Source organism: Delphinapterus leucas, chromosome 18 (genome assembly GCF_059928025.1).
Source record: "Delphinapterus leucas isolate spDelLeu-1000000601 "Yukka" chromosome 18, BTC_Dleu_Yukka2, whole genome shotgun sequence".
Lineage (NCBI taxonomy): Eukaryota > Metazoa > Chordata > Mammalia > Artiodactyla > Monodontidae > Delphinapterus > Delphinapterus leucas.
Window position 1 is genome coordinate 12,868,020 of NC_143146.1, and position 19,909 is coordinate 12,887,928.

Here is a 19,909-nt window from a genome sequence, read left to right on the forward strand (position 1 = left end):
CTCAAACCCGTGTCCCCTGCATTGGCAGGCATATTCTTAACCACTGTGCCACCAGGGAAACACTGACTCATCAATTTTAGACATTGTCTATTAATTTCCCATGATGGTAGATAAGTATTTAGCTTTGTTGTACTTCCTCCTCTCCCCTAACCTCCCACTGTCGTTACAACTTTTGGTTAAATAAATATGTGGAATTTACATTATTTTCTTAATTATTGGGAAAACTGTCAGGACAACACAACTTGCCATAGTAAGTGCAGGTCTCCCCTGCAGGGGCAAGTTATCATGTGGAAAACAGGAATTGTGTCCCAAAACAGGAGTAACAGAAAGAGTGAGTAATGGTGGCTAAGACAGTAATGTTCATTACTTTTCCCAAAGATCCATCAGATAACATATTCCTATACCCTAGGGAATGGTAGGTAAGGAAGGAAAAAGAGGCCAGGAAAAATTCTTCCTGTATTTTTGCCTCCAGGTGAATGAAAAGGAGTTCCCTCCCTTTAATGGAAAACTGAGGGGGGCAGGGGGAGGAAATAAATACTTCCTTCTCTCCAGGAGCCTGCAGCAATGTTAGGGACTCAGCATGGACCTAGGCTTCCCTAGTTGACCCCTAGGTCAACTCAAGTATCCAATGGTAGTTGAGTATGGCAAGTAGGTACCGAGGAATGAGCAGTTTAGGAAGTTCAAAGTGAAATGTGAGGCAGGTCAGATTCCACAGTCACTTGCCCTTTGAATTGGACTCCACCATTAATCTGCCATGTTCAGTGTCCTGCTGAACAATGGACTTGAAAAAATGATGCACACACAGCCCTAAATTTGCTGAGCTATTCCCATACTCAGGCGAGCTCGTTTCAGAGCATTCAGACTGCGCCACAATTAGCTGCTGACACTATCCTAAAATAATATTAAGCCAGGCCAGTAATTATACACTGGAAGAAGCTATGTACAGAAAAGCTCATTAACTTGTGGAGTGGTGCAAGTTTCTGAAGTGGGAGCCTTTCAAACAGGATGGTAGTGCGCCTGTTGATATGGTTGAAAATCCAACGGCAAATCCTTAGCTAAATATTTAACAACATCCCGCTGGAAAAGCACCAAAGAAGTTTTCAGGGTTTATGGGTCAAGCGATAAAAAGGGTCAAGCCGCTCCCAAGTTTACCTGTAGGTGGCACTGTAAGAGTAGTCGAGGGAAGACCTACACTAACCACCAGGCTTATAAAAGTGACCACAGTCATCAATCAGGGTGTCATCATTGTCACCATCATTGTCGTCGTCATCTTTACAGTCATCATTAGCATTGTTCATTTAGGAAGCATTGTGTGTGGCGTAGTCCTAGATCCCATTTCCCACTATTCTGTAATGACAGACTTCTACTCCAAGGGAGGTTTATCTTGCATGTGTACGCATTTGGCTCTGAAGTCTCACCTTCGAGCCTTTGCTTCTGTGGTATCCCTTGGCTGGGATGTTCTGCCATGACCCTCCCTGCTTTGTTAGGAGGAGGTTTCTTCATGAGTCATCACCACTCCAATCAGGTCCTTGAGATCCAGCTCAGGGACGGCTTCTGTCAACCACACAACCTTCATCTAGAGAAGCTTTGTCCTGCTTCCCTGTTACTTCTTACCCTAGTAAGGGCTTTACATCTCCCTTCTAAACTCAGAGTCCACCTCACACCTGTCAGAATGGCTGTCATTAAAAAGTCTACAAATAACAAATGCTGGAGAGGGTGTGGAGAAAATGCAACCCTCTTACGCTGTTGGTGGGAATGTAAATTGGTGCAGCAACTCTGGAGAACAGTATGGTGATCCCTTAAGAAACTAAAAACATAGTTGCCATATGATCCAGCAATCCCACTCCTGGGCATATATCCAGACAAAACTATAATTTGAAAAGATACATGCACCCCTATGTTCATAGCAGCACTATCTACAATAACCAAGACATGGAAACAACCTAAATGTCCATTGACAATGAATGGATAAAAAAGATGTGGTGTATATATACAATGGAATGTTAGCCATCAAAAAGAACGAAATAATGCCATTTGCAGCAACACGGATGGACATAAAGATGATCATACTGAGCGAAGTAAGTCAGAAAGAGAAAGACAAATACCATATGATATCACTTATATGTGGAATCTAAAATATGACACAGGGACTTCCCTGGTGGCGCAGTGGTTAGGAGTCCACCTGCCAGTGCAGGGGACATGGGTTCGATCCCTGGTCCGGGAAGATCCCACATGCTGCGGAGCAACTAAGCCCGTGCGCCACAACTACTGAGCCTGTGCTCTGGAACCCGTGAGCCACAACTACTGAGCCCATGTGCCACAACTACTGAAGCCCCCGTGCCTAGAGCCTGTGCTCCTTAACAAGAGGAGCCATCGCAATGAGAAACCCATTCACCACAACTAGAGAAAGCCCACTTACAGCAATGAAGACCCAATGCAGCCAAAAATAAATAAATCGTTTAAAAAAACTATAAAAAAATACGACACAAATCAACATATCTACGAAACAAAAACAGACTCACAGACACTGAGAATGGACTTGTGGTTGCCAAGGGGGAGGGAGGATCCAGGAGGGATGGATTGGGAGTTTGGGATTAGCAGAACCAAACTACTATATATAGGATGGGTAAAGAGCAAGGTCCTACTATATAGCACAGGGAACTATCTTCAGTATCCTGTGACAAACCATAACGGAAAAGAACATAATAAAGAATATATATGTATACTATAACTGAGTCACTTTGCTGTACAGAAGAAATTAACACATTATAAATTAACCATACGTCAATAAATTTAAAAAATTAAAAAAAATAAACTCAGAGTCTAAAATAAGTTGTAAACAACTGTCTCCTGTCTCTCTGTTTTGTTTACAGCCAATGCCCCACCCAGCTCTCCAGAGTGGAAGGTAGCTCCTGGCCACCTTTGCCCATTCTTTGACTGCATTCACCTGCCCTTCCTCCATACACAGAGTGTTTTCCACTGTCACTCTCTTGACATTGCTTGTGAGCCTCCAGAATTCAGGGGCTTTGTCTTATCTTTTGTTATATCCCCAAAGTTGGACACATATTAAGTTCTCAACACATATGTGGTGAATGAATGAATGGAAGCAGGAGACGATTAAGTAAAAAACCCCATCATGCACTTTCTTAAAGGCCAGGATGCAGAGAAGAAGAGAAATTTCAAATTTTCCTCTCACTAAAAAGTTTTACTTTGACTTTGGGGATCGAGAAGCTACAAGAAAGCCTCTCTTTTGAGGAAAGAATGTTATATTATCCTCTCCTGAGATAGGCATGTTAGATAACAGCCCTCAGAAATTCCCATCCTTTTATTTGCTGACCAAGCCCTGAATCTGTGGCTCCCTCCCAATCCCAGAGGTCAATCATGATGAACTTAAGAGAATGGCTCATCACATTGCTAGGGAATGGTTTAAGCTTGAATTCTGGCTAATGACATCTGAGGGTGTCCTACTTGGAGAGTTTGGGGAAGAATTTTCCTCACTAAAAATGAAAACCATGGGGGCAAAACACTTTTATTCTCTTTTTCTTTTTGGCCGTGCTGCATGGCTTGCTGGATCCCAGTTCCCCAACCGGGGATTGAACCTGGGCCACGGCAGTGAAAGCACCAGATCCTAACCATTAGACCACCAGGGAACTCCCCCACAAACACTCTTATTCTTTTTTTTTTAGATGTTGGGGGTAGGAGTTTTAGTAATTAATTTATTTATTTTTGCTGTGTTGGGTCTTCATTTCTGTGTGAGGGCTTTCTCTAGTTGTGGCAAGCGGGGGCCACTCTTCATCACGGTGCGCGGGCCTCTCACTATCGCGGCCTCTCTTGTTGCAGAGCACAAGCTCCAGACGCGCAGGCTCAGTAGTTGTGGCTCACGGGCCTAGTTGCTCCGCGGCATGTGAGATCTTCCCAGACCAGGGCTCGAACCCATGTCCCTTGCATTAGCAGGCAGATTCTCAACCACTGCGCCACCAGGGAAGCCCCAAACGCTCTTATTCTTGATTAGATGTTGTTGGGTTGGTGTGTGACATCTGGAACGTCTGCAGCCATCTTGTGGTCAGAGAGGAGACCTTACTCTCCTGCCAGTGAGATGGAAAGCCCCTGGCTTTTGAGGACATCATGGAATCATGGATTTACCTAGCCTTGAAACTGCCTTTTTTTCCCCCTGGACTTACTGTAAAATAATAAATCCCTTATTTTAACTTCTATTAGTTGGGTCTACTATTCATTACAGCCCAAAGTATCCCAATTGACACGACTCACATACAAGTGTTTTTCTTGTGGAACATGCCAGATAGCTTCCCTTTGCCTTTCCAGATACACTTTCTACTCTTTTTCTTCCTGCTCTCTGCTCTGACAGGCTGACCTCTACCTACTATCTCTGTCCTCTCATCTTACCAACAAGGATATTAACCAACATCTTCTTCAGTTAGCGAATTATATGTCCACATATTATTTCTTCCAAAAGTTTCTCATCAAATATCATGTTACCTATAGTTTCCTTTTTAATTTTGTCCAACGCTGAATCCAAATTTGGTGGCTTTTAATGTAATTCCATGCACCAATCAGGGTCCCAACAAGACACAGATGGCTTACTCAAATCTGGGTAATTCAGGGAAGTGTTTTTTTTACAAAGCCGTGGGTGAGGTGGTGGCAACCACAAGGCTAGTCCAACTCAAGCAGATCAAATTCAAAATCAGTTAGAAGCCTAGTTCTTCCCAGAGTGTTGTTGGATCAAATGTTGCCTTTCTCTACCAACACCGGCTCTCAGTCACATTCTTCTCTTTCTTCTAGAAGGATTTCAAGTTACACTGTTTTGGGGGGAAAGCTTCCCTGTTCTCGACTAACCAACACTTCCTGAGCCTTCACTCAGAGTTACATCACATTGTTATTGATGCTCAACATATACTGGAGTTCCTTGAGAATAGAGAACACATCTGATACTTATAAAACCTATTGCTAAACTGAGTATTACCACCATTATAACACATATCACTACTCAGCCATTAAAAAAAGTGAAATAATGCCATTTGCAGTGACATGGATGGACCTAGAGGTTATCATACTAAGTGAAGTAAGTCAGACAGAGAAAGACAAAGATCATATGATATCGCTTGTATGTGGAATTAAAAAAAAATGATGCAAATGAACGTATTTACAAAACAGAAACAGACTCACAGACTTAAAGAACGAACTTATGGTTACCAGGGGGAAGGGTGGGGGGCAGAGATAGATTGGGAGTTTGGGATTGACATGGACACACTACTATATATAAAATAGATAACCAACAAGGACCTACTGTATAGCACAGGGAACTCTACTCAATATTCTGTAATAACTTAAATGAGAAAAGATTTGAAAAACAATAGATACATGTATATGTATAACTGAATCACTCTGCTGTACACCTGAAACTAACACAACATTGTAAATCACCTATACTCCAATATAAAATAAAAATTTTTTAAAAAGCACACACACAAATAACACATATCATACTTTATTATGATTACTTTTATTTTGGTAAACTATGTGTGACATAAAATTTACTTAAAGCGTGCAGTGCACTCGCATTAAGTACATCCACATTGTTGGGCAACCGTCATCACTATTCATCACCAGAACGTCTTCATCATCCTGAACTGAAACTCTGAACCCATTAAACAATAACTCCCATTACCCTCCAGCCTCAGGTAAGCCCTATCCTACTTTCTGTAGCCCATACTTTATTTAAATTTCCTCAGTTTTTATCTAATGATATTTTTCTGCTGTAGAGTTACATCTAGGGTATCACTTAATATTTATTTGTCATGTCTCTTTAGGTGTCTCTTGGTTGTGACGTTTCCTTAGGCTCTTCTTATTTTTGATAACCTTGACAGTTTGAAAGAGTACTGGTAGTTTGGAGGATGCCCCTTTACTAGAATTTGTTTCATATTTTTCTCATGAGTTTACTGGGGTGTGGGGATCCTGGGAAGAAGATCACAGAGATAAAGCACCATCTTCGTCACATCCTATCAAGGTTACCTACTAATTAACAATTTATGACTGTTGATGTTGACCTTGAGCATCTGGCTGAAGGAGTGTTGGTCAGGTTTTTCTATTGTAAAGTTACTCTTTTTTCCCATACTGTACTTTTTGGAAGGAAGTTAAGGAACAGGGAGTTATGGAGTTAGTTTTTAAATTACTTCAGGACACACTTTATGTGGCATCTGTCCAGCTCACACGATTTCCCATTCCCGGGGGAAATTCCCTCCCCCAAATCCATCAGGGTGGCCCTCCACACGCCCCATCCCTTAAACACCTTCTCTCTTAAGCAGCCAGATTTATTCTATGAAATCCTGTCTCTTGGCCACAGACATTTAGAGAGAGCTGAGTCAACAAAGTCCCTTCCCCAGGTGCTTGGAATTTTAGGGCAGGCCAGGCTCTCTGCATGCCCAAGCCCAATACATAGCTACTGTTAATGATTATTTAATTATACCTTTCACTTGACTATTAATTATGCAAATAGTGTAGCTCAGATGGTTCCGACATTGGTGATTGCCTACTTAGCATCCGTTCCTCCCTCCATCCTTTACCACACAAACCCAATTTTATTTCTAAGACTATTTCTCCCATGCAACCCATGTGCCCCAGGAATGGAGCCCCCCCCCCAGCTCCAGGAGTGGGCCTAATTGCTCCAAAAGTAATGCCATCTTTCTTGACTGTGATAGGTTCAGGAACAGGCATGTGACTCAATTAAAGACAATGAGATGTGTGGAAAATTTTCTAGGGCTTCCTGAGACAGATCTCCTTTGCTCTTTTTGGTTCCTCTTGAAGGGACCCTCTCTTCCTTCTGGATGTTGTCATATATAGACTGGAACCCCTGCATACACTGCCAGACCAGCCCCCAAAGCAGCTGGAACACAGAGGAGGGCAACCTAGAGAATGTCAGTGCAATGGAGCAAGAATCATGCCGATACCTACCCTTTCTCTAGAGCAGTGCTACTCAGAATGTAGGGTGAACTGTTTGTTACATTCTGCGATGACATAAAGAAGCTGAGAGTAAATGTTTAGAGACGTTTGTAGTGATTTGACATTGCCATGACAGCTCAACGTGTGACAAGTGAATTTGTGTAGTTGACCAGTTTGAGTGCTGTCCAACAAAGAGAAGAGTTACAAGTAGTGCCATCTGTGTACAAGTCTTGTGCATTAGGACCATGTAGCAATCTGCACTGGATTGAAAAAAGAAAAACGATACATCACCACCAAATGTCCTTCACCACTGATAGTTTGGGAGGCACTGCTCTAGACTTAGTAATTACATGAGCCAATTAATTCCCTATTTTTTAAGACAATGCGGATTCTGTTTTCTCCAATTAACACCAAAGCATCTGAACTGATACAGTGAGTGAATCAAGTAAAAAAAATAAGAGACCACATAGATATATTGGACATTTTTTGTAGGGTATACATGTTAAATTAGACTGTGTGTGTGTGTGTGTTTTCACCTTGCTCTGATTCTGGGTAATCATTTCTTAACGGGTCCTGATTGCAAAAATTTCAGGAAGAGAATAACTTCTCTTTGGTACCTTTGCCGGCTGTTGGCATTTCCCAGCCTTAGTTCTTTGATTTGAATGTGATACCATAATAAAACACATGGGAGAGATTCTAGAAGAACAGAAATTCCATTTGTATCTCTAGGGAGAATAAGAGGAAAAAGGGTAACTTCATGTCATTCTCTGATTGTTTTTACCTTTGTATTTCAAAACGTTTCTAATATTGGGAGAATACCAATGTAATTATTATAACCTTTTTATTTTGGTCACAGCCTTTAAGGAGTTATCAGAATTATAAGTTATAAAATATTATTTATAAGTTACAAAAAATAGGTCTTTTCCTTTTTTTCCCCTAGTGAATGAAGAAAAGGGCTATCATGATTATTGTGTACATATAAATAGAATAAATGCATTTGTTAAAAGATGCAAAACTTGTTTTTGTTTTTGTTTTTTTGGTGATTATTCTCTTCTGGTATTATTTTGATCCTAAAGGAATGTTTTTAGAGAATTTTTGTTTACCATCCCAAAGATGATCTTTAAGCTAGTGATATGAAGAAAGTTGCTGTATGAAATTAAAAAAATTCAAGTATTCTTACAACAGAGACGAAATGAGCACATCTTTTTAGCCTGGATGGAATGAAGCCACGTGACAATTGATTTATAGTGTGCACTGACATAGCCATTAAGAGCTCTGGAAGCACTACTTGTGTTGAAGGATGAGGCAGATGGGGTGTTCTAGAGAACAACTAGAGGGTTTATTTTGGCCTCAAAGCTGGTTACTATTATAAGAGATAGCAAACTGGGCAATAGCTGCAGCAGAAGGGCCTCAACAGATGAGCCTGATATATTATTTTAAGAACTTTCTTCCAAAGCCAAATCATAACACCTCATTGCTTTATATGAAGTAGAAAACACATTTTCTTATTGGACTTGCTTTCCTTGAAAATGGTAAAAGTAAATTCATAAACTTAGATCATATTGTATATAAAAATGGTGGAGCTCTTGTTTCAATGATACGATGAAACATTACATCATCGTCGTGTACCTTGTTGGTACAGACATCTCTCTGCATAAGTGGCATTCCTTAACTGATCCCCTGGTTCATTTTTAAAATTCAGTGGTATGGCAGAGCCAGCAATACTCACCAAATATTCCATGGACTTCCCTAATTCTCAGTCTCCCTTTTAATTGACTTGGGGCCAGGTGTCTAGATTAGGCCATGGGCCATGAGCAAAAGGGACTTTTGTCACTTCTGGTCCAAGGCAATTAAAAACAAGTCTAGGTTTCCATAATCTTCTTCCCTTTGGTGGTGACCATTTTGACATAGAGGAGTCACAGAGGGAGGCAACCTCCAGCACTGAGTCACCATGTCAAGGAGAGCAGCTGCTTCAGACATTTTATAAATCGGAAAGAAACTTTTGCCTTGAGAAGCCACTGAAATTTTGGTTACAACCATGATAGAACTACTAACCCATTCACCACTTGTAGTGTTGCGATAATCCCAGAGGCAGGGAGATTGATATCTGATGTAGATGTGGGCACACGGTGGCGTTCCTGGGGGCCCTATTTAGGCATTGCTCATTTGCTGCCATGCTCTTACTGGGTGAGCAGAACTGTCCTAGGAGCTTTGACGATATAAACAACAACATCAACAACAAAATGATCTTAGTCCTAAATCCGTTCAGCCCAAAGATGAGTAGCATACACTTCCTCCCTTCAATAAACTTATAGTCTGGTAGGAGAGGTTTAGGACAGGTACCAAGTAACTAAAATACAAGGTGGAGCAACAAAGAACGTTTTCTAGACTTGAAGAGATTATAAATTGTAGATTATAACTTAGAGAAGACACATCACTCACATTAACTCAATTAAAAAAACAACATGCGTGAGTTTGTGTGTTCTAGGGTATAGTAGCACTATGGGAATTTGGAGAGCGAAGATACTGTTATGAGGTTGAGGTTTTTTTGAAGGATCATTTTTATTTTTATGTACAGAAAAGTTAGCATTGTGCTTTTATCCCAGTTTGGTGGCAAGATCTTTAGCCTTTGCCTTTCCATCTTGGCAATGAGAGCCACAGATTGTTTTTGGACCTGTGATATTGCCTCACAGTGATGGTGGATCTCTGCATATCTGTCATTATAACTGGTCCTAATAGCTTCCACCAGCTTAGCTAGAGCTCCTCTGTCTTCCGAGTTAACCTGTGCGAAGAGTCTTTCTGAAGATGAGACATCTCAGCCTGGCCCTTCCCTTGAGAATGAACTCGGGAGCTCCCCTTTCATGGCCCAAGGCAGGCAGGAGGCCAGCGAGCTCAGTGGGGTCCACAAGTGTGCCGTTGCCACCTTCTGAGCCTTCTTGTTCTCCACAAGGTGGGGACAACATTAACACCTGCTCAAAGGACAGGCGGTCTCAGTGGGCACTTCCCCTTCGTGGGTGGCTTTCTTCCAGCTGGGACAACAGCTTCTGCTTTTGTTTTGTCTCTGGGCTGGGCTCCTGGGCCAGCTGAAGCAGTTGAATAGCCATTTGGACCCCTCCCACCCCAAGGCCTGGGTGAACTGTTTCACCAAAGGGGGCCCTTTCAGACACTCACGGAGGAGAGCCTTTGCCACTGACAAAGCGGATGGCACAAACAGTTACGTGCCCCATTTTTCAGGCCTACCTGGAAATGATAATTGGCTTGTGATTTAAACACTTTAAAACATTTTGCTAGCATTTAAAGTTTTGGTCAACATAATATATATACATGTTTCAAATCAACAGGTCCCGTGTCAGGCCTTTTGCCACCGAGTCACATGATGGTTTACATTTGTACAGGGGTTTTCCAGCTTATTCTTAGAGAAATAAATCTGACCACTCAAGGGCAGTTTAAATCTGTACTTCTAGATTTCAACATTTGTAATATGACCGCAATATTGAATGTTTCCACCATAGTAGATTTTTTTCTTAATTGAAAGGAGCAGATCAAATCAATTTTTATCACTTTTCTTTTTGCTGAGGAAAAATGAATTTCTCATGTGCTATAAAGACAGCACCAGCCCTTTTTGTCCCCTTTGAATAAAGGTATGATGTTAGCTATACTATGAAATTTATCCTCAGGATTCTGTAAGTAATTGTACTAAGAGACTGGCCTTTTGTCTCTGTTTTAGCTCTGTTGCTCTCTCTTACCCAACCTCTTATTAATCTACTAATGAAGAGATAGAAAAGAATAAAAATTGGGGCAGTAGACTATATATATATCAATAGATTATATAAATATATCTGTATATAATATACCTATCTATATATATTTATATATACATAGATAATATAAATACAAATCTATCTACATGGTATATATATATATATATATATATATACATATATATAAATAAACCTAGGCCTGATATGCTTTTCATAAGAACTATTATATGATTGTTTTAAGTGTCCATTATATATCCTCTGAACCAAATTTTCTAGTTTTTAGTATATTTTCTCCTAGAAAGATAAATGAGGCACTCCATAGTGGAATAAAAAACAGATCTGGCTTTTGGGAGTTGGGAAAGTTCTGGTAAAGTGCCAAGTGCTGAGCTGCAGGTTTTCAAAGTTGTTTATTTTCAAACCTGCAGATGTAGAAAAATATCACATAAAGCCTCATGTCATTGCTTCTGACAGGGAAATGGGTCAGCTGCCCATGTGGTGTCTGAGGAAAAGAAACACGGAAATAGGTAACGTGTAAATCTTGTTTTCAGCTCAGACTCTTTTTGCTGTGTAAAAGGCTCTGTGGGATTGAAAATCATCACTTCCACTCCTTGATTATTGTCTCTTAATCTGGTGGTCTGACTTTTATGGTTGTGGTCACAGTTATTTGAAAGATGTGAGTTTTTTAAACTTTGGAAATTCTAAATTAATTCAGTACTGATATATTCATGGTAACCTATAAAAATCAACTCTTGTTCCCAAGGGACACGGGCCTAGATCCCTTTTAATAGCAAATCAGTGTGGAATTCTAAATGCCATTATTCCGACTTCAGTTCATATGGTGAATGAACTGAATGCCCATAATGTGGGAAGCAGCAGTGGTGTGCACTGAGGGCGGGATGGAGATTTCTAGACCTGAAGGATGCCAGGTAGAAAAGTGTGGGAGGAAGGCCGGGGAGCATGAGCCTCCCAGAGATGGGGGAGAAGCTCCCAGGGTTGTCTTTTCCCACATGGGGAAGACACATTTCATTAGCAGAACTGGTGGTAGCTGTGTTCTTTATCTTGTAGACAGGTGATGTGATGTAAGGCGGATTTGCTACAGAGATGGGTAGTGACACTGTTTTGGAACCATTTTAAGTCATAACAAGTAGTAATGGGGGAAGTCACTGCAGTCAGGGGATGCCCCAACCATCAGATATCTGGAAGGGAAGGAGGTCAGGAAGGCGGTGGGGTGGATTCAGACAGAGATTCTGGGATCCAAGAACATGTGGGGTTGACCCTGAAAAGATAAGTCCTCAGTACACAGGGAAAGGATTTCTGCAGATAAGCCTCTTGCCCCATCTACAAAGCTACCTAAAGTGCCCTGATAAGCTACAATTTGGAGTTTGATGTGTCTCTTTGGAACTCCATTCAACATGAATTTTACTCCAGGAGAGGCAAAGCTCGAGTCTAGTATATCAGTGACTTAAACTAAATTGTCAGAAACTTCTCAGAATTTGTTTAAGAATACAGTATATACTCAAAAGATAGAAGTTAAAAAAGGAGAAATGTTTGCAACAAAAAGAATCTTGTTAACTATAAAGGAATCTACCAACACATCTAAGTCCACATCACATATTCTAAATATTCCCCCAAACATCCAAAAGTTTTTGAGTGCTAGCAGGATTTTGTTCACAAATTCTTATTGCTCAAATGAGGCACCGAAAATTCTCATCCTTTTTACAAGTGGACAAACTACAGCTCAGAAGGAGCTGGAGAAGAAAAGATTGTCCAATGTCATAAAGTGAAAACAAAAAAAAAGATCAAAAATTGATTTAACTGCATTATGCTTTGCATAATATTTTTAAAATGGCCATCTGTTTCTGTTTTAGAAATGTATTCCCACTGAGTACATCAGGTAATTCTCCAAACTCAAGAAACTTCAAGGGAAAAGAGAGAGGAGAGAAAGTCAAGCAGATTTTATCTTAAATTTTTGTCTGATTTCAATTTATTAAAAACTGAATGCTACTAATATTAATAATTTTTTGTTTTTTTAAAATTGAGGCGAAACTTATGTAACACCAAAGTATACAAATCTTCAATGAATTTTATATACTTGTGTAACCACCACCTAGATTAAGTTTAGAATATTTCCAGCATACCAGAAGGCTTTCTTATTCTCTCTTCCAATCAATACCCCCAGGATCCCCCAAAAACCACACCTCTGGCCTCTGTCTATCCCCATAGGTTAGTGTTTCCTGTTTTTGAACTTCAAATAAATGGGATTCTGGCTTCTTTTGCTGAACATTATGTCTGTGAGATTCATCCTTGTTTTGTGTAGCAGTAATTTGTTCTTTTACATTGCTGTGTTGTATTCCATTGTATGAATACACTACATTTATTTATCCATTCTCCTGTGGATGGACCTTTGGGTTGTTTCTGCCTTGAGGAACTATTTCGAATAATACTGCCATGAATGTTCTTATACTTGTCTTCTAGTAAAGACAGCCACTTATTTCTGTTGGAGTTATACCCAGGAATGAAAATACCAAGTCATAGGACATAACTCTATTTAGCCTGGTAGATACTGCTAAATGGCTTCCAAACTGGTGGAAGAATTTATCCTTCCATAGTAATGTATGAGAGTTCCAGTAGCTCCTCTTCAACACTTGGTTTTATCTGTCCTTTAATTTTGGTGTTGGGGTGGGTGTATCTCAGTGTAGTTTAAATTTGCATTTCCCCAATAACTAATGATGTTGAGCACCATAATGAATATTTATCCAAAAATTCACAATCTTACTACTCTACTTTTATTTTTCTGTTAAGTCTTTTCAGTGCAGCCTATGTATGTAATTACACTCAGGGTAAATCTAGAATTGTGTTGTGTATTTTTACATTAAACATTTTAAAGTTTGTTATGGCCTTCATACTTATCTTTTAAAATGGCTTCTTAATATCCCACTGAGTTTGACGCAGTATAATTTACTTAGCTATTTCCCTCTTGTTGAGTATTATGTTACTTCCCATTTTCCTCTGGCTCATTGTTGTTCAGAAGGACAAATGGAGATGTATCAGCCCAGAAACTATCATTTGTGGAGGTGATGTGCCAGCTAGGTGCTTTGATAAGGGTTTAGCTTTATTTCTAGTACAACCTTCAGAAGTGTTATGTCTATTTTACAGGTGAGGAATCGGGTGCCAGGCTATATTAGCTTGTTTCTTCGTGGAAGATAGTTCCAGGCTTTGGATTTGGAAAAAAATTCTGTACAGACATCAGAATGAACATAAGGTGATCTGACTCTGGGGTTCTACAGAATTACATTTACCTGAGAGGGTTCATGGCCAGTGAAAGCTTGACACATCTTCTTTAGGGTACTGTGGTCACCTAATAAATTATAAGGGCCACATTAATGGTCTTCCAATGGGAGTGAGATCTGTGGGGTTCAAATCTCAGCTCCCACCCTTATTCACTGGGTAATCTTGGGTGAGTTATTCAACTTCTCTTCACCTCTGTTTTCTCATCTGTAAAATGGATATAATAGCCACCTCCAGGGCTGCTGTGAAGATAAATGAACTAATATGTAGGAAACCTTTAGCATAGTGCCAGGCACATAGCACTCAGTGAGAATCAACTCAGATTCAATCATCCCCTAATTTTCCCATATCTTCCCAATACTATAAGGTTCATTATTTTTAGCTAGAAGTCACCTTAGAGATCATACAGGCTAGTGCTTTACAAACTTGCTCATTTCTTCTTCCTTTTTAAACAATGGACTCTTTTTTTCCTAGTACAAGGTACGTGGAGCTCTAGCATCTAAGGCTGCTGCCACTGGCTGCCAGTGAGCACATGACCTTTCTGAGCGGAAGGCTCCTCTTTTATATTCCTCAAGGAATAGGGTGAAGGGAGAACTCACTCACAATCAGAGGTGTTACTACCTCGTTGCTATGCCAGATAAGTGGTGTTGTAAGCATGGATCTGGGCCCAAACCCATTCATTTCACCCATGAGGATGCTGAGTTCTATGGCAGTTGCTAATGACAAGGAAACTTAAAAGTGGCAGAATTAGAACTTGAACTTAGAGTCAGTGGATTTTCAGCTATGCTGGTTACATTTTACTGCCTCTCTAGCAAGAAGAAGGAAATGATGGGAAGAGCACTGGACTTGGAAACAGGAGACCTGGGTTTGGGCCTTGGCTTTGCCTCTAGTTTTATAATCATCAGGACACTTGCTATCATATTTGTCCAGCTCACAGGCTTCCCCTTTCTCTACAGACTACCCTCTTCAAGTTTGTGCCAAACGGCTCCACCCTTTGTCCATAGCTAATGGGCACTGTTTGATTATTTTGAAGGAAGACTGGCTCCTTAGTCCTCAAAGGTCCACTCCTATGTAAAATGCAGGTGTAGGTCTAATTAGAATCAGCTGATGGAATCATGTTGCCCTTGGTAAACTTGGCTAGAAATGAGATTCCTTCTGAATCTTGACACAAATCTATTTTTTAAAGAGTAATAATACCCTGGATGCCATAGGCTTAAATATGGTTTTGTAGTGTCACAATTAAATTCTGTTCTTTGTTGGCCCAAGGCTGGTCTTTCACCTCTTTCAAGAGTCAGTCTTTGGGATGTCCTTAGCATGCATGGGAATTCTTTTCTGATCTGGCCCTATATGATTTTCTTGCCTCATCTTCCCCCACTGCCAAGTATGTACACACTCAACTACTTGTCGTTCCCCAGATACTCCATACTCTCCTTGCTTTGCCTTTGAACGTGATGTACCTTTTCCCCGGAATGTCCTCTCCTGTTGGGCTAACTGCCATCTATTGTTCAAGACCAAGTTCCATGTGTCAGTTCTTCTGGATGGCCTCTCCTGACCCAGCTGGCTGCCCTCCTCTGTGCACTCATGGATTACAACCTACTGGTGTTCTGTTGTGGTGGCTGGTTCTCTTGTGTGGCTCCCCCACTAACTGTGAGCTCCTTGAGTGCAGAAATGTAAACTATTCATCTCAGTATTTCTATGACTTAGAAGAACCAATGGTATAACAGAAACAGTTCATAAATATTTGCTGAATGAATAAAGAATGAATAATTCTTCCTGACAGGAGAAGACAAATACTATAGAGACATTATTACATAGTGGTGGTCAGTCCTGTTGTAACCTCTGTTAGAATTGAAACTGTGACCTTTAATAAGTGACTTGCTGAGATTCAGTAGTTTTAAAACAAGTGTCAGTAAGGTGCCTTTGAACTTGAATTTCTAGTTCTTTTGGAATTTAAAATCCCTTTACTCACTTTTGTTTCGGAAATTGTTATAAACCAGAGGCAATCTCAAATTCAATCTGGTTGGGTTATTATATAAACCTACTAATTACTTGTCTTCAGGCTTGTATTTGCACTTATAACAATCATATACATTATTAAGATTTGGAAAAAGGATTCCAGAACCCAATGATGCAAGACTGCTACCACCCTTATTAAAAAGAAAGAGTAAATTGAATAGATATTTGCTCTTTATTCCTATTTAGAGAATGTTCCCATCTCAAGCTTCATTAAATAGAGAAAGCCATTAGAATTGTTAGGTTTTTAAGTTCCTTAGTCCTTTCAAACAATGGTTCTTATCAACAAAGTGGGTATAGAGGAAATATACCTTAACATAACAAAGGCCAATATATGACAAGCCACAGCTAACATCCTATTCAATGATGAAAAGCTGAAAGCTTTTCCTCTAAGATCAGAAACAAGGTTTCCACTCCTGCCACTTTTATTCAACATAGTACTGGAAGTCCTAGTCACAGCAATTAGGCAAGAAAAAGAAATAAAGGCATCCAAATGGGAAAGGAAGTAGAAATGTCACTGCTTGCAGATGACATGAAACTATATATAGAAAACTCTAAAGACCCCCACAAAAAAACTGTTAGAACTAGTAAATGAAGTCAGTAAAGTTGCAGGATACAAAATGAATATATCAATCTGTTGCATTTCTACACACTCGTAACAAATTATCAGAAAGAAAAATTAAGAAAATAATTCTATTTACAACCACAACAAAAATAATAAATTACCTAGAGATTATCATACTAAGTGAAGTAAGTCAGAGAAAGACAAATATCATATGATATCACTCATATGTAGACTCTAATTTAAAAGATACTAATGAACTTTATTTACAAAATAGAAACAGACTTACAGACAACAAAAATGAATTTATGGTTACCAAAGGGGAAACATGGGGAGGGGCGAATAAATCAGGAGTTTAGGATTAACGTACACACTACTATACATAAGATGGATAACCAGTAAGGACCTACTGTAGAGCACAGGGAACTCTACTCAATGCTCTGTGATGATCTATATGAGAAAAGAATCTGGAAAAGAATGAATATACGTATAACTGAATCACTTTGCTGTATACCTGAAACTAACACAACATTGTAAATCAACTATACTCTGATAAAATTAAAAAAAAATTACCTAGGAAAAAATTTAACCAAGGAGGTGAAAGAGCTGTACACTGAAAATTATAAGACACTGATGAAAGAAATTGAAGGAGACACGAATAAATGGAAAGATATTCTGTACTCATGGATTGAAGAATATTGTTAAAATGTCCATACTACCCAAAATAATCTACAGATTCAATGCAATTCCTATTAAAATTCCAATGGCATTTTTCACAGAAATAGAACAAACACTCCTAAAATTTGTATGGAACCATAAAAGACCCTGAATAGCCAAAGCAACCTTGAGAACAAAGCTGGAGGCATCATGTGTTCGTAGATAGAGAGGACAGATTGTTGCCAGAGGTGGGCGATGGGGAGTGGGTGAATAGGTGAAGATGGGTAAAAGGTACAAACTTGTAGGTATAAAATAATTAAGTCATAGGGATGTACTTTACAGCATGGTGACTATAATCAAGCACACTGCATTATATATTTGAAAGTTGCTAAGAGAGTAGATCTTAAAATTTTTTTATGACATGGAAAAAAATGTGACTATGTGTGGTGATGGTTGTCAACCAGACTTATTGTGGTGACCATTTCACAATATGTACAAATGTTGAGTCACTGTATTGTACACTTGAAACTAATATTTCAGTTATGTATCAAAAAATCATCTTAAATTTCAAAAATTAATACTTGTTTCTTTGCTTCTTTGTTTTTGACTAGAACCACATAGCATCACCAAAATTGTCTACTCAGGAAGAATTTGTAATGAGTTTATATGATGAGATTTCATTGAGTTAACTACCTCCCCCAAATAACATCCCTTTTTTTTGAAAACCTTGAAGTTCAGATAGCTGTTATTCCTTTGTTAATTTGTCTTCTAAGTGAAATGCAAAGTCCTGTCAGGTAAGATTTATTTTTATTGTGGCAGTGGTGGGGAAGTGAAGAAATTTTATCTATATTCTGTTTTCTGTTATTCAGATATATCATTTTCCTATATTAACAAGGAATGTAGGAAATACACTGTGCTTGTTTGAGGTTTCACAAAATATCCTCTAGTTTCTAATGTTGTGTTTGTGGTCCATGTTGATCGATCATATCACATGAAAGTCTGTCTTTGGGCCTCTCGCCTTCTGAGATGGCCCGTATTCTGTCTGTGGAGTGTGTATCTTCCTGAATAAACCTTCCTTCTCTTTACTATGGTTTGCTCTTGAGTTCTTCCCTGGGCGAAGCCAAGAACCCACACTTGGTGGCCGTCCCAGGGACTCGCCTGAGACCTGGGACGTGACCCTTCTCTCCAGCCCCACATTCTTTCCTGCAACATCTTTTCTGGTGCCCAACTTGGGACCTCAAAGGGCATAATCTTGATCTTCCTGTCAGGCTATGGCTCCTCTCTGGAGCGTGGCTGTGACCTGTCCTGAGCCATGTAGATTCAAGTAGGATCTGGCAAAGACCAGTTCTCTGGCCAGGAAGGAGCCCACCAAGACCAAGACTTTTCTCCCCTCCATCTTTCTCATTCTCCTATTGCTCTGTCTCTTTGGACTTGAGAAGATCCACCAAGACGACCACCGGACATCCAAATTAAGACCACGTGACAAGTGTTGACAACTCGGTTGGGTGAATTTCCCCTCTGTGGCTCCTCGAGCCCAATTCCCCCTCCCTACTTGTTTTTAGTCCCAGTTCGGTTCCGGGACGCTGGAACGACGTCGGGGGCCCACGTTGGGGGGACTCCTTGAGTCCTCCTCTAGATTTGCAGTCGTCCCTCCCCGAGTGCTCTCGGGCTTATGGCCTCATTGCGCCCCCAAGAGGATGTTGGGGGAGAGCACTTCCCTTGTGGAGGTCACAGGCGGACTTTATCAACCCCTGAGCGGAGGCAGCGGGCGAGCACCTTTCTCAGTGGGCTTTCGAATCTCTGGCCTAGGAAGTGTCATGGCTGTACACCTTCCTTTCTATTCTGGGAAGCGTCCTGGCTGCACACCTTCCCTCCTTTCCTGGATTTCTCTTATATCCTCCGACTTCTCTCTTGACTTCTTGGACTGTCTATTGATACTTGAGCTTCCTTGCTGGCTTTACCAGTAGGTTATGTGTTGCCTTTTACGTCTGTGGAGAGGTAGCCCCTCCTCAACATCACAAGGACCATATCCTGAGGGGAGCTTTTGCCTTGTATTGTTATCACTGCCTTGTGGCACTCAAGCCCTACCCTTCGGCTCTATTTGTTTCTCTTTCTTTTGTTTCAGTGATAAAGGTAATCCCTTTAGTTGGCTCAGGGCCTAGGTCTCCTCTTTTCCTCTCTGAAGGATTTAGGCCCTGAAACTCTGGTTGCTTTTTCTCCCACTGGCTCTGGTTCCTTTCCCTGACTAATCCAAGGGGCCTACTCAGGCTCACCGACCAGGCAGATATCGGGTGCTCACAAGGACCCCACTGTTGACACTGGGAGAACGCCAGAACAAATAACTACCACCTCGCCAGGATCCCTCAGACTCTTGTCAAGACATCCTAATAAGAAATGGGGGCAATTACAAGCACCCCAAAAGACTCCCCGCTAGGATGCATATTAGCTAACTGGGGAAAATTTAGACAGGATGGTTTAAGAAAAAAATTAATTTTTATTTGCAATACTGCATGGCCCCAATACAAAATAGGGGACCAAGAGATCTGCCCCCCCCCCCAAAAAAAGGGTCACTGAATTACAATACCATCTTGCAGCTGGACCTATTTTGTAAAAGGGAAGGTAAATGAGGGGAAGTCCCATACATCCAAACGTTCATGACCCTATTCCAAAA

The 19,909-nt window shown here is 40.4% G+C and overlaps 1 pseudogene; it reads right to left on the bottom strand.

Annotated features, from left to right (window-relative positions):
• Positions 1 to 8,004: 8,004 nt before the first annotated feature.
• LOC111176318 (large ribosomal subunit protein eL8-like) overlaps positions 8,005 to 19,909 on the bottom strand; it is a 189,542-nt pseudogene continuing 177,637 nt past the window's right edge.